This window comes from Camponotus vicinus, unplaced genomic scaffold, assembly GCF_025532165.1.
Source record: "Camponotus vicinus isolate PSW18456_S1 unplaced genomic scaffold, iyCamVici1.0 SCAF_1, whole genome shotgun sequence".
In the NCBI taxonomy this organism is placed as follows: Eukaryota; Metazoa; Arthropoda; class Insecta; order Hymenoptera; family Formicidae; genus Camponotus; species Camponotus vicinus.
In genome coordinates, this window is record NW_028141945.1 from 6,117,231 (window position 1) to 6,130,641 (window position 13,411).

The 13,411-nt window shown below is 34.7% G+C and overlaps 1 protein-coding gene across 9 annotated transcripts in view; it reads left to right on the forward strand.

The window, feature by feature from the left end:
• The window catches only part of LOC145970077 (uncharacterized), a 104,145-nt gene that overhangs the window by 20,550 nt on the left and 70,184 nt on the right, over positions 1–13,411 (forward strand). Inside the window, exons 1-2 of one of the 9 annotated variants that reach the window (XM_083096564.1) lie at positions 3,147–3,422; positions 9,743–10,302. The exons of 2 other annotated variants lie outside the window; for them this stretch is intronic. The gene's annotated coding sequence lies outside the window, so the exon portion shown is untranslated. Of the gene's footprint in view, positions 1–3,146; positions 3,423–6,604; positions 10,303–13,411 lie in introns of those variants that run through there. 6 more of the 9 variants (XM_083096519.1, XM_083096538.1, XM_083096555.1 and 3 more) reach the window with 6 other exon arrangements.

Genomic DNA, 13,411 nt, shown 5'->3' on the forward strand with positions numbered 1-13,411 from the left:
ACTAACACTTTTAATTTCGTTTATTTTTCTATTACTAAAGCTAACAGAAATTAAAAGAAAATAAAGCGCGAATGTAATACTAATAGACTAAAGAAATTAAAAGTCTCAAAATTGAGAGAATCTACTGAGCGCAACATTAGAATGTGGAAAGTTTCTATTATGTTCATTAGGATTAGAATCGAATCTAAAGCATTGTTTTAATTTCATTTTTTGTCAAAAATTTCAATCACCATTTCCAAATTTTGCCAAGATGAAATTTTATAAAACTGTTGGTATATTTAATAGAAATGTTTAAAAACGAATCTATTTTCAGTTTTACCTAAAATTCAAAAATAATTAATAATAATTGTTTGCATTTATACTGTATGAATGACTAAGGCTATTATGATTAAAATTAACATTTTAGCGTGTAATAGTTTAGTTTACATTTTAACAATTTCAATGGCATTTAATTAAATGTTTATTTATGTAAGGAAATTGAGTTTATACAATAAGAGGGAAAAAGAGAGAGAGAGAAAGAGAGGAAGATGATTATTAACTTTCTAAATAAGCTACAAACATAAATATGCAAGAATAATTATTCAAAATTACTGTAATAAGTATTTTACAGAATTAAACTTTTATCGAGAAAACTTATTTAAATTTAGAAATCTCTCTCTCTCTTTCTCTCTCTCTCTCTCTCTCTCTCTCTCTCTCTCTCTCTCTCTCTCTCTCTCTCTCTCTCTCTGTCTCTTATATTATTTTATAGAATCTCAATTAATTAAAAACTCTTCAATAAAAATATAATGTCATCAATAGCTATTTTTCTCACGCAATATGTATATAATAAACAAAATGTTGTTGCTTTCCAAAACTTGAGACCGAATTTTTACGTCTTTTAAAAGGTTTTTTTTCGTAATATCGTCCATTCTTGTTGGCCCACTTTGAATTACCCTCATGAACCGAGCCAAGCTGGCGTGTTGAGTGGAAAACTCAATCTGTGCTATCGAATTTCATGAGATATTACACATAAGTCGTTTCACAATTGCGCATTGATCGCTTCTATGAACTGCGGAAAAATAAATTATTATACGAAAAAAAATATAAAAGATTACCAAAGCAATTTCTCATGAGCGCTTTTTCCTATATTTTTACTTGATAATATCCATTATATCTGTATAAGATTTTTTTATCTTTCCTATTTTTGGCATTTTTTAGTGTTTCTAATTATTTTAATTTTAATAATTTTAGATAAATTATATAGATAAATTATATAAGCACATGTTAGAAATAATATGCACTTTTATAATAATCGATTCTTGCTAGTTTATCGTGATTCTAAAAGCATTCTATTCATGAACCTCTCAAAAGTTCTCAAAGTTATTAAACAGCTATTAAAGCTATTAAAGATTATATTGTTTATCCATCGTATATTGTATATTAAGTATAATAAATTTAATGCACATTCATCAAACGCTGCGTAGCAGATTATATAGAAATCTTATGTGAATAAATATTCTTTACAAGCACTTTTCTAACAAGAAAAATTATTGAATTTCTAAACATTTGAATTAATATCTTTTCCGAAAAGCAATTTTTATTTCAATTTATCATAATTTTAATTATTATTTATCATTGATTATTTACTTGCGCGTTTACTCTCGTGCGAGGATAACGCTCCTACTAAAATATCAAAAAGTAATTTATTCACTCACGATTCGATGTATCCGTACACAATATGATTTGCAAGAATGTGTTCAGGATATTTGTATGAAAATATTATTTTCATGGAGAAATCTTGCTACAAGATATAATAATTAAGTGAATACATATACTCAAAAGTAGATGAAAGTGTTTAAAATATTAGGGTCTCTAAATTGAATATTTAAAGTCTTGTATCTATAATAATCTATATGTAAGAAAATTTAAAATGAGTAAAATGGAGAAAAACATTAAATGATATTATTTTTTATTATAAACATATAAACATAATTTTTTTTAATGAAGAATATTTCATGATAACTTTCGCTAAAAATGCAATATAAATTGTATTCGAGACGATAAAATATCAAGTCTGCCAAATTAATGATTCTTTAAAAAGAAAACCTTTCCTAAGATTAAACTTTCGTACATATATTTTGTCAAAAGTATCCAATTTCTGCATGAAATTTGTCACCGCTCTAAGTTTCGCACGAAGTGTGCGCAATCAAAGAACGCACGAGTTTTTCTTTCAAAAGACGTTTTCCGGCGGTAATCGCGACGTTCCGTGATGCAAATAATCCTTTCGCGTTCACGCCGGTAGTCTATGCGCGCCCGAGCATGTTACCGTTGAAGAGGCGCATAAAGTAAGAGGGATGGGCCGAGACTCGCACGAGGACGAGCCGAGAGAAGATCGCGAAATGTGTCTAAAGAGCGAGTCTAGTGGAAAAAAAAATGGCGCGTATAAGGTGCAGGAAGCGGAGGGTGCAAACTGTCAGATACGAGCGAGAAAAATGAAACGCGAGAGAAAGCGAGCGCGGATGGAAGGATGGAGGAAGTAGAGAAGGGTTGCATAGAGAAAGGGGTGAAGAAGTAGAGAGAGAGAAAGAGAGAGAGAGAGAGGAAGAGAGAAGTCGGAGTATAGAGAGGTTTACCGCACATTCACCAACCCTCTCTCTTTCTCTCGCAGTTATCCGAACGATCATCCTTGTCCGTTCTTTATCTCCCTCCTCTCTTTGTCTTTCTCTCTTTTCAGTTACGTTTTCTCCTCTCATCCCTTTCTTGTTCCTATTTCCATCCTTTTTTCTCCTCGTCTCCCAGGTACTTTGGACATTCGCGTTTCTTTGTCGCCCTTTGCCCGCCGATCGCTCTTTCTTCGTTTGTCGTTTCTCGTTCTCTCTCTCTCTCTCTTACATTTCCCAACGCGATGCTTTCGCTTCTTCTTCGTCTGATCCGCCTTCCCTCTAACTGCATCCATCTCCGTTCTCTCGCATCGTCACTCTCCCTCTCTTTCTTCCTCTCTTCCTCGGCTCTCGCATCTCGCTCTCGCTCTCTCCATCCCCTGTACTCAGGGTCGACTCTCTCTCCCACTCGTCGAACGCAGTACTACATCCCCCTCGGTCCCGCGTCTCCCACGCTTCCACCACTCCCACATCTCGACATGGTGTGAGCTCGCAGTCCGCCGGCGACTCTTGAATGAGAGCGACGGGTTCACAGCTCCCGAGTGTGCAGCGGGTGTCACGTTTCCGTAGACGGAAATAAACGTACGCTGCGCGTGGCATCGGTGTCACGGGACGATCTTTGTGCGTGCGTGCGTGTACGTTGCGCGACGTGTGTACGATATATCCGGCGACCGCTCGCATTCGCTCCGACTTGCTAGGGTGCAGTGCGCCTCGTCGGAATGCGAAATAAATTTCTGTGTGAGTTCTTGAATGAGAATTACCCGCAGAGTGAAGGGATAATCGGTAACGACGGGGATTTCTCGTTAAACCGAGCGCTCCAACAATATATAAATATAAAGCAACAACAGAATTTTCGCGGCTAAACCGAGCGGCGTCTGCTTCTACTGGCGCGGAATCAAAGCCGATGAATGAGAGAGGAAAAAGAGCGAGAGAGATAGATATACCACGACTTTACTCCAATTATTCGTTTAAACATTTATTTTCTCTGTTAAGCAGAAAAATTGTTCGCACATGTTTCATTATACGCATTAATAACGTTGCCGCGTATTTGTTTCCTAGAAATTGTTGAAAAACCAATCGAATACTATTGTGAATTTTTATACAAAGACGAAGCATCTCATCTCCTTTTTACTATGCATCATTAAAGTTTATGCGCGGAAGAAAGCTAAATTTCTTCTACCGTAAGTTTTAATGGAATTGGATATTGCATCGGGTCGCGCGAAGAAAGGCAAAGTTCACCACAAATGGAGATACAATAGAGTAAGATGTGACTAGATTTCACTGAGTGGAGATTACATGGAGTAGCAAGCTACTCGGCGAGTTAGCGTCGAGAATATCAAGCGTCACGTATTTTAAAGAGGGCAGATTCAAAAACCATGACAAAGTATATTAATGATTTGTGTCTCTCTCAATTGGATGCTAATTTCAAATTATACATCTGCACAAAACGTACGACTATAACATTGTCTCTGAAAATAAATTTGATACAAGGTTCGACAGAAGCAACGCAAAGTACAGATTATTCAATAAAAATTAGTTAAAAGGCTTTAAGGACCTGAGCAATGGTGAAATGTATGCAAAATAGAATAGTTATTTCAATTTAATAAATTGGTTTATTAAATTGAAATAACTGTTCTATTTTTGCATACATTTCGCCATTGCTCAGGTCCTTAAAGCCTTTTAACTAATTTTTATTGATTTTATCTAACGGACCTTTATTCTCATTATAATAACAGATTATTCAAGTAAACGGAGTTTATAAAAGACACACGAACGCGTCGTAAGACGTGTTGTTTCTATCAAAATGGCCCGATAAAACTACACGCGGCATGAAAAATTCAAAGTTTTATGAACGAACTGTGATAGTTTACGATTCGCATAACTTGCGCGCACGTCGCATTACGATCTATAATTTCGTGTCGATTGCGGGTTTACTTTAACGCGTCGGGATTTCATGGCTATTACGAGTTTCAATGCAATCGCGAATAGGCTGTGTACGGGCTGTGTACGGTTGTATACATGTTGCGCGTTAATCGACCCGATAACGTGAAAAATTAAAGCGCGAGCTCCGGGTCCTGTCACGCGATAAAGACATCCTGTATCGTTGACTCCAATTATACGGCGACTCGCGTGTGAATCGACAAGATAAACTTACGACAGTTCCTGCTACGTCTTGCTAGAGGAAGTTCTGGAATTAGAACGTCGTAAAAACTTTAATCAGTCCCGACGTTTATAAAACCTGGGTGCGCAAGATACCGTTTTAACGCTCCGACTAAAACAGTATTCAAATATTTTGCCGGTCTCATTCCCATTATAACGGTGATTTTATCGGTGCGATATCTACAGTAGCATATAAATATGCATACGCATTGTTTGCATAGTACAGCGCAACGCACGCCGGACGATCTTCGTGTATCGCTATAGGAAAAAAAATGCAGAGGCAAAAAGAGAACTTATATATGACGACAGCACGCAAAATACGACCGAGCTGTATTTTGAAACGAAGCATCGAAATGCATATCTGATCCGACTAGAAATATTTGCTATTGCAGTATTAACATATTCGGGCCGATAGTTGCCTGATTTTTGCTTTTTCGACGTACACAAAAACTTTCTTTAACATATTATAGCATACGCTACTCTAAATAAAATACTCGCGAAATAGATTTCTCATTTTAAGGGCAAGATTTTATTTTTTCTACATATCTCACACGTACCCGTTATTAAATTCAAAATTGTTTAATAATCGCAAAAGTGTTTCTCATGTTTCTTAAACAACTACGATTGCGATCAAGCTCAAATACCACAAAACAATTTCATTTTAATATCGATTTTTATGCGCATTTATATTTATTTATCGTAATTATTACATCTATCGATTTATCAAAAATAACGATTGAATATTCTCAAAATGACGGCTAGAAAAATGGAGTAGAAGGTGCGCGTGATATCTAATCTTACTGCTTCAGTTGTCACTACAAGTACAAGCATCAATATTTTGACACATTTCACCCTCATTACAGTGAAGTCCCTGTCGTTGTAAATTTACATACCTATATCATAAACATTTATGCACATTGTTTGCATTGTAAACGCACTGACGTTTATCTTTCTCGTGAAAAGCATCGCACGTCACTACGACGTAGTTGAACTTGAACCTAGGTTATTCAGTGATTAAGGACACTGCTGTTACAGTAACCTTAATCCTCTTAAACAAGATATTGACAAGACTAAATTGAAACACATCGCTTTTTACCGACATTTTTTCAAATATCCTGTATGAAGTAATATGTGGTAAATAAAATGTTATTGGCTTAGAAATATTTCCAGAAACTATTTTTTTTATTTGCAATGATACGTTTAATGATGATATTTATCGATGCTAATTAAGATTTTCTGATTACATCAACATATTCGTCAGGTATAACAAAAATATTCGATAATTGCATTCTATTAATAAGATGATATATAATATTAAATCAATGCATACAAAGTATTCTGATTATGTATCTTTTTACAATGAAAAATATTGAATGCTAATACTTCTCAATGAGAGTTTTTGCAATATTAAACTTATAAAAGTTCGATTTTACGGTATATCTTGCGAAAAGTTTAACAGTTTTTAATTTTACATGAAATTTTAAATTTATCGAAGAAATATGCGTTTTCTAGCCGTTCAAATTATGAAATTTTAATTAATATATTTAAATTCCTCCGCATCTATATGTCTGTAGTTAAACGAATGTAACTCCAGATTATTGCAAACACACAATTCCGAATATTTGAATATAAATCTCAGTTCAAATAATTCGTTAATGTTAATACAATCATAGCTGATGCGTAGTATTGATTCTGATATGCAATCGAATTTTTAATAAAATGGTATACAAACAATATATGGACTTTACAAGCCGAAAAACGAGGTTAACATTTTTTTTATGATATATCACATATTCATTACATGTAGTAAATGCACATAATTCTATGTTGGTTTTAGTAGTTATCACAGTTTCTATCATGTTCATTCATAAATGGCACGCATTTTTACGTACTACATATCTATGTATGCTTGAAGTAATTTGCCGATACTGCTCGCTGCAAGCTTTCTAAAGTTTGGCTTCAACTTTAATACCGATCCTGACATCGCATCTGCATCCGATAGTCGAGTCTAGATTAAAATCTTGATATCGATGCGCTATCTTCAGCCCATCACCTCTCGCTTGTTTCTAAATCGATCCATCCATCGGCTTTATGAAACGACGGCCGCGCGTTTCAAGAGCGAAAAATTAGTAACGGCCGTTAAACTATGCGCGATGTTCATAAATCGACGCGGTTTATCGTAAGGCGATACTATATAAGCGCACACTTTGTTCGCTCGGCGATATCTAGCTCGTAACGGCGCCTTAATGAAGTCGTAAAAGAGCGACGAAGTATGCAGGCGGGCCCTCTCGAGCACACTTTTATAGTTTCGATCAGATCGTCGATCGCCGGAAGTGCATTATTTTGTCTCGCGTTAATGTCGAGCACCAACACATTTTATTGCATATAGCCGCATTATAATATACGAAATAAATATAATTGCGCGAAATATAATATACATATTACATACACATGGAACAGATCGATACGCGTTGATAGTATTTTCGTATGGCAATTTTTCATGATAATTTTTCTCGCTTTCGCAAAATAATGAAGCGCGCATTCTAGTCTGAGATGAAACGAGAGGAAAATATAAAACAGTAATAAAGCACTCTTTGCAAAATGAAGAAGAAATCTTCATCGAAATATTTTGTGAAATTCAACGAAAACATCGTAAGAGTTTGTACACTGTTTATTAATTATTTCAACGATTTTTTTTAAATTATACAAATAATTTGTATTTTTCTCTTAAATGTTGACTACGGATAAAAAACGCACCATTACATGCATTTTTATTAAATGATAAGCCAATTAATATAACGATTTCGTTTACGAATACATCTCCATGAATCGACAAAAACTCCAAATTAAAGCGGATAGAACTCATGACGCACCATCTACGATTCTATGGGTCCATGAATAGACTCGATGCTCACGCTGAGCAATCATGTACTATAGCTCTGTTTATACAACCATCCTATTCAACCATGAATCATGCAAAGAGAGACATTCTGACGAATTTTCCCTTGCTCCTATCAATATATACATATGAATTTGGTGTAATCCGCCACAATGTAAATTCATGATGGCGAATATTCAAGCGGCGGGATCTCTCTTAGCTCTCAGTGTTATCGCTTTGATGGTTTTAACGATAATCGCAATTGAATTCGAACGAATCATTTTAATCAGAAAACTATTGCACATGTAAAAATAGATTATTATATTTTAGTCGAAATCAATGCAAAAGACGAAATCAATAAAAATTGACATTTCTCTATATTTTTAAGAAATAATTTCAAAACTAATTTGTACAAATTATTTTTGTTTATTAATATTATTTGAAAATATTTTAAAGGATATTTAAAAGCTCATCTTATATTAAAAAATATTCAAAAGATTTATTTATTTTATTGACGGCTATTGTGAGACTATCTATTAAATTTTTGTATACAAACTTTTGTCTTAGAGAAGCTAAGCTTACTTTATATAATTTCAATACACAAATTCTCAGCATACAAGATTCATGTATACTTTTATGCTTTTACGTAAATTTTTGCATCAACTTTTAATATTACATTTTGACCAAACACACACACACACATCCTCCAAATAGAAGAATACATGCGCATTCCGTCACGATTGTCTCAGAAAGATTGTATAAACGAATGGAAAGAACACGTCGACATTGATGAAAATAACTCTTCAAAGCTCTTCAGTGCGAACTTTTGTGCGCTTATATGTGTGTGCCTGATTTGCACATCGAGGCGAGGGGGCCCCTGACGAGTTTCCCCGCGCTTTGTCGGCCACGTCTGTATGCACCGCGTATAATTCGCGCCCGATGTAAATGCGCGCAGTTTGCTGCAGACAATCGCGTAACGAAGTAGCCAACACGGTGTATACGAACGAACCCGCTCTGCGGCCGCGCCGTATGATAACGCCCGACTGTTTCCGACATGGCATGGCTTCCGTAGACTGCTGAGAATCCGTGACCGAAAAGTCCAGCCCCGTGCATCGCACGAACTTCAATTAGCGACCAACGGCAATTAACAGAGTACACGAGGCTTTCCCTCTCGCTTACCGCACCGAAAATTCTCTCGTGCAACGTGGGAGATGCGGTTGTAAGGTGCCCCACGCAAATTAATGGTTTGCTCTTTTCCTTCCTTTTTTTGTTCCTTTACCTTATTCTCTTTCTCTTTCTCTCTTTATTCCTCTCAAAAGCTCGTTTTCGCGCTGGATCGTAAGCTTTTTCGTTGCCGTTTCGATGAGTACAATCCCAAGGTATAAAAAGAGGAAAAAGCAAAAGCTGTTCTCTTGTACGGTTAATATTGAATGATATGCAAGAGCAAACGCATGTTGCTATAGAAAATTTAGTATTTTACAAAAAATTTCGTCGGCGCGAAATAAAAGATAAATACACATTAATGTACAAGGTCTGATAAATGATAACTTATACATTATTATAAAAGAACCAATCCCAAAATTTTCTGCGATATATTGTCATTAAAAGAATTTTTCATGTTTTTCTTAAAATTGTTTGAAATTATTTTAAGAATAAGACTTTCTAAATTCTTATTAGTAGAAAAAAACATGTTTTCGATGCTTAATTGTTTCGAGAGGATTATAAGGATGTTTGTTTGCAAAGCAAATTGCAATTAGTAATTAATAATACGTATACAATGCGTTTAGCGATTTGTAAACCGATTATTGACCAAGTCAAAGATATTTCAAATTAATAAGTTTTTATTTCCTTCGTTCGCCATAAACATTGCTCATTCGAATTTTTCACACTTTCTTTTTATTCTTGTCTTTTACCTTTTCGCTGATAAATAACAGCATAAATGTGTCAGATAACACACATCGATATTCAACATTAATTTTATTCATAGCGCGGCTAAATGCGCAAAGATAGGATTAATCGATCGTCTTGATGCTCCGATTTCATGAATAAGACTGCTGGCGGTTAGCAAAGATACCTAGAAGGTACTTGAGGACGCTTATCACACAAACTCTCCAAACACAACAGACGTATCCGCAGTAAGTACCTGTCATAGTGGGCGTCACAACGACTGACACGTACAATGACAATCTCGTGTGACAACACACCGATATCCCTTAATCCTCGCTGACGGAGATGCACACATTCGAGGCGACACCGTAAACCGAAAGCATAAATTGAAGACCAAAGAGTGTGTTCTTGTGTTTTCGAGTGTCAAGGCGAACTTGTCCTGGGGCTTGTTAAAAATTGCTCCAGTGTCCGTTGCTGAGAGGTCAACAACAAGTGTTCTACACGATGCGACGCAACGACACGATAATTCGACGTGATCGTGCCAACTGAATGGGGTAATTGTCGACGGAGGAAACTGAAGAGTGATGGCACGTCGAGGTACGATTCATCTCGACGTGCATGTGCACGTGTGACTTGCAGTGCCAAAGTGCGAGGGAAGATCGGGATCCTTGTGACGTAGCTTAACTTGGCTTGAGTTACCAAATCGACCTCAACGTTGCGATTTGTATGCACAGGCAAGTTATTAATTTTTGAATAATAGTTCTGTTTATTCCTTGTTTATGTAGGGAACTGAAATTTCTATTTCTTGATCAAACTTATAGATATACATATAAGGATTCTGAGTTTGTGCCGAATTCAAATATCTAAATTCGAGAAAATAAAATTGAAAGACGAGAAACAATCGCAAAGATAAACAAAAGATTTACAACCAAATCTGCCAAATAATACTATGAGAAATCTGTAATTTTTTCTATCTAGATGCATAATAGATACGAATAAAATTTGCATGAGAAGACTATGCGTAATTCATGCTATAGTAATCCACTTGCGAAACTACGCAACTACGTCACGCATAAGTTTAAACTTTAGCTAGTCTTCAAGTTGATGCATGAGAAGTTATGACATTTTTCGTACAAGATCTGCGAAACTTTATAATACGTATATGTTCTAACACACGTATATATTGAACACGTAAAATTTGATTAAAACTGTATTGAAAAGTAAAGGACAAAATTGAAAAAATTAAGAAAATATGCATAACGATAACTGTAACATAAAATTCTCTACAATTCTTCTCTACAATCTCACAACATTACGTTCCGCAGTAAAGAGAATATTGAGATATACAAGAAATTTTTAATTAAAATGTTTGTTCCTCTAAAGAGAAGTGTTTACATATAGTTTTTATCCAACTTTTTATCAACTTCCATATGGTGCTTATAAGTACCGCGTAAAAATCAGCTCAGTGTAGAATGTCATAACTTTAATAATCTGTCCTACAGCGGTTTTTGACACGAGCTGCTTAAAACTTTTAGAGCAAGAACTCGAGGAATTTTTATGATATTTTTATAGTCTTTTCAGGAATGACTATTAACTCCTTCTCTATTTTAAGTGAAATATCTTACAAAATATTAACATGTGAACATATATGCTTCCTCTGGGAATTTCTGATGAAATTTAAGATCGCAGAAATTAATTCAGATTATTAAAGTATCTCAGATATGCGCGTATATGCATATATCATAAAGTGATTTGCATTTCTTATCGATTGCAATTTCTGTAATGATAAAAGAGACTCGCATTTAAATCGTACAATAGCATCTTTGTGGAGATAGATATCCAATGATGGATAAATTCATATCAACTCTGCGTTACTCTCGTTAACGTAGCAATTTAGGATTTTATTTTTCACGCTTATGCAATAAAAATTGACGCTCCAATTTCCCGTATTTTTATTAAACGTGAGATATACAAACCGATAAAACATTTCTAACTGATCTGACAATTAATCATCAATAATAATTTTAATCGCAATATATTCGCGTAAAGAATATTATACGAATATCGAATCGATTTTTAAATTTGATTTCGTAGGAACAACTGTACTCAGTTTCATTCAGTTATTTTAGAATCCAGAAAATATGCAATCTTATAATCGTTATATGTCGCCGCGTAAAATATATTGCGCATCATATGCAGTAAATTGTATATATGTCGTATGCGCGTTCACGCATTAAAACTGCTTCACCGAATAAATGTAAGTCAACGAAAAATGGCTGTGCATTACATCGTTGACGCGAAAAATATAACGCAATATTATACAACTACATATGTTTTTTCATAAAAATATACTTTAATTATGTAGCGTACCATCTATGCTTTCTTAACATGGCATTACTTTCATTTAAAAATAACATTGCTTGTAAATATTAGATATGAAAGAAATCATGATATTATATAAAATAACAATAGCTATTTATACTTTATTTATACTTTAGTAATTCCCGTCAATAGCGAAACTACGTTACACGACATGATGCAATTTTACTGTAATTAAAATCTTCCAGAGGATTTTTACGATATATATGTAAACATGATATTATCCCCCATATAATCCATAACTTTAATTAATGCGACAACTCAGAGCGTAATTACTTCGGAATGATATTTTTAGTATATATTCATATATGAATACAATCTCAGCATGTTGCATACATAACGCTTTAATACCAAAAATTTGCGCACCAGTTGCTTCTCTTTAGCAAATTGCATTTATTGGAAAAAAAAGAATATATTTCAGAATAAATAAAAAGGATAATAAAAGATGAAAAAAAAACCAATTTTTTATATTAACTGTAGATTAACGTTATTTTCTTAAAATTTTTATAGAACTGTATTTTAAAAACGCTTAGCTTTAAAGCAGTTTAAATTAATTAAAAGAAGTATAGGCGAAGTTGTATCCAATCGAAAACCTGGAAATATTCATGATAATCTTGGTATTTAAATTTTAACAATAAACAAAATTACAATCTTATTAAATATTCTAGATATTACATTAAATATTCTCGTGCCGCTGTAATTCTATAAGTCTCTTTTCCGCTGCATAATTAATTTCGAAGTGCCGCTTCAGACAACAAGTGCAATATTACAGTTTCGGAATGTACAGAATGTCTGCTTTGCGGTATCCGCGCGGTCTAACCGACACGAGAGCTGCGATCTGACGAGCAAATCCCGGCCGCAAATTCGACTTGCACTTTCACAAGGGCGGATCCGCTACTTGGACCGTAATATTTGTGGCCACCGTAGAATGCGCCTACACAACCGTTTAAAGTGCCACTCTGGCGATTGTCGACGCACGACGAACGAGAACCTTTTCGAGATCGACTCTCGTCCGATTTGTGTTTTCCCCCTTCAGCAATTCTCGTGAACAGTTCGCCGCCAAAGAATGCCATTAAAGCAATACCGTAAGCTCGCTCCTGAATACCGCAATTCAAATTGTTACGAAATTGCGTGGAAGTGATTTTCTCGAAACTGCACGCGGAAGATAATGAGAACGACTCTGTTCATTTGTTAAGCGTAATAACCGACAAGATTATTAGAATTCTGTGCAATGTAACAGTGGCAAAGCGACAGTGTTTCTGTGAATGCACCATGTTGGTCTCAAATTCCAGAATAATACATTTGTAAAATAATGATATATTGTATATTAAATTTGACATTAATACGATATTTTAATGTTTGATCTAGCTATTCACATCTCTCTCTTAAATGTGTGCGTATCGCGTGTGTCTATATTATAAAATTTATATTATATATTATATATTATAATTATAATTATATATTATAT